The sequence below is a fragment of the Mustela lutreola genome, chromosome 6, assembly GCF_030435805.1.
Source record: "Mustela lutreola isolate mMusLut2 chromosome 6, mMusLut2.pri, whole genome shotgun sequence".
Taxonomy (NCBI): domain Eukaryota; kingdom Metazoa; phylum Chordata; class Mammalia; order Carnivora; family Mustelidae; genus Mustela; species Mustela lutreola.
This window is the reverse complement of record NC_081295.1, coordinates 150,965,760-150,968,424: the sequence shown is the minus strand read 5'-3', so window position 1 is coordinate 150,968,424 and position 2,665 is coordinate 150,965,760.

Below are 2,665 nucleotides of genomic sequence, written 5' to 3'. Positions count from 1 at the left end.
ATTATTTGGGGGGGAATGTGGGATCCAAGTGCTGGCTTGAAATTTTGAATAAGTGAGATCTTCTAAGAAAAGTGGATCATGAAATGAAATTTAAAGAAGCAAAAGGATGAGAAATGACAGTCTCTTAATGGCTGGGGAGTCTCTCTTGAATCCTCTTCCAAGGAGGTGGAAGCCTAGGTTTGAAACAGTAGTTCAACTTAGCTATTTTTTCAAAAAAATATTTATTTATTTTAGAGAGCACGAGAGAGTGAGCAGTGGGGAGAGAGAATTTCAGCAGACTCCATGCTGAGCACAGAGCCCAGCGTGGGGCTTGATCTCACCACCCTGAGATCCTGACCTGAGCAGAAACCAAGCGTCAGATGCTTAGCTGACTGACTCACCCAGAGGGGTGGGGGCGGGCTGCTCAACTAATCCAGAAGCTCCAGAGAATAGAAAGAATCGCTCTCCAGCCACAGGCTTCTCACTGGGCTGGAACACACGGAAGACTTAGGTGCTGTCTTGGCCGCACCTTCAGAGGCAACATTCTCTAGACAGGTGTGGCTCGAGTTAAGAATGTAAAAGCATTTCCTCCTCCAAGATCATAGTGATAAGAAATGTTGAAAGTTTAAAGGATTTTAATTTTTTTTTTTTTTTTTTGAAAGTTTAAAGGATTTTAAAAGGTGGGTTAGCTCAACCAGGTATTTTGAACCTGGGCCACATTCAGAAGCTTATCTGAAATGAAATGACCAGATCTGGTAATGTATTTGTTGCTGTTTTCTTTCCTTTTTTTTTTTTAACCTAAAGAGTGCATGGGTGTGTGTGAGTGAGGGGAGGGGTATTGTAGAGGGAGAGGGAGAGAAGCAGCCTCCGGGCTGAGCACAGAGTAGGATGGGGGGCTCGCTCTCACGACCCCAAGACCATGACCGGAGCTGAAATCAAGAGTCAGATGCTTGGCTGAGCCACCGAGATGCCCCACTTCTCTTTCTTCCTTTCTTTTCTTTTTTTTTTTTTAACTGAAAAACTTTTTAGCAATATCCAGTGAGCATCAATGTTATTATTTTCCTCACAATTTCCCTGTAATTTAGAGCGGTCGTTAGGGACTAAGTGAATATATGCTCCCTTTAAATGCTATTCATAGTCTATCTAACCTCTGCGATTAATACGTACATAGCTATAGAAATGACACTTATTATTTTTCTTTTTTTTTAAAGATTTTATTTATTTATTTGACAGAGATCACAAGTAGGCAGAGAGACAGGCAGAGAGAGAGGGGGAAGCAGGCTCCCTGCTGAGCAGAGAGCCCGATGCGGGGCTCGATCCCAGGACCCTGGGATCATGACCTGAGCTGAAGGCAGAGGCTTAACCCACTGAGCAACCCAGGTGCTCCAAAATGACAGACTTATCAAAAGAACACCATTTCTGAGCAAATTAGTCCTTTTCCTATCTCCGACAGCGTACCAGGTAGCTGGCATCACCAAAGTTTGGGTCTGGAAACAGATAGTTTGGGGAAGCCAGATGTTTGTTTACAACTACGTTTATTTTTCTTGAGGCTGCTTTCTGCGGTGGTCACAGAACCGGGAAGGGGAAGTCTTTTTCTTGACATTTCTTCCCCTTGCTCAGTTCATTACCTTCCCCGCGGGTGGTCTCTCCCACAGGGAAGAAAACTGCCACCTGCCAGCACTATCCGGCCCCTGGAGAACCTTGCTCATTCCCAGTGTCCAACACCAGCCATTCTGAAGGTCTGATGCAAAGACCCCCAAGTCTGTGTTTTGTTTTGTTTTGTTTTGTTTTGAAAGAAATGTGATCATTGACGAGGTCTCTGGCGGCGTAGGCCAAAATGTCTGAAAAGCAAAATGTCTTTGAAATTTTATTTAGAAGTCCTCCTAAGTCACACCACCCTAAGTCACCACACGTCTGCATTTGCTTCTGTTGACCGTGCCTTGTTCCCAAATCTTTCATTAGAGCGACCCACTGCGACAGTGTGTCGCGGGCGTCCTGTGGCTTTGGGCATCTCCGCCGTGTGTTGCAATACGGCCTCTTCGATGGTTGGTGCTCGCTTTCAAGGACGGTGCGGGGAGGCTCTCCCAGCTGTCGGTTCTTTCCAGGGGCCTCTCCCGTGGAATGTTCTCTGTTCTGTCAGCAGCCATAGCAGTTCTCCTCTTGGACTTCTGACTTCGCTGAGAAGGTGACTGACCGCTTCGGGTCCCATGGATGTTCCCCTTTCCTGATCTTGCCATTCTCCCAATGAATGAGACAGAAGCATTCTGGGGTCCTGCTTTTCGTCGGAAATTGCATGAGGAACCTTCTAGGTTCTGGACAGCCCATGAGGCGTCTTTACTAAGAAATGGTTCTTCCCCTGACCTACCTGTTGCTGCCTCTCTGCTCCTGCCTTAGTCTCTCTTGTCAACCCCCTGCCCTCCTGCCCCTCAGTCCTCACTGCCTCCCTTGTCCCACTGTCCCCTTGCCCCTTCCTCAGACAAGCCCCTTCTTCCCCTGCCTTTGGGACAGTCACTGCCCAGGCCCCAGTCAGTTCCATGCTTTCCTCATTTGCATGCAAGGAATTTAGAAAGTGCTTCTGAGCACAGCCGTGACAGAACTAAGAATCCGAGGTTTTGCAAGGTGACTTAGAGCTGGGCTGCTGTTCGGGGCTTTGTCCCCCAGAGACCCAAACTGGCTGTTGTACTTG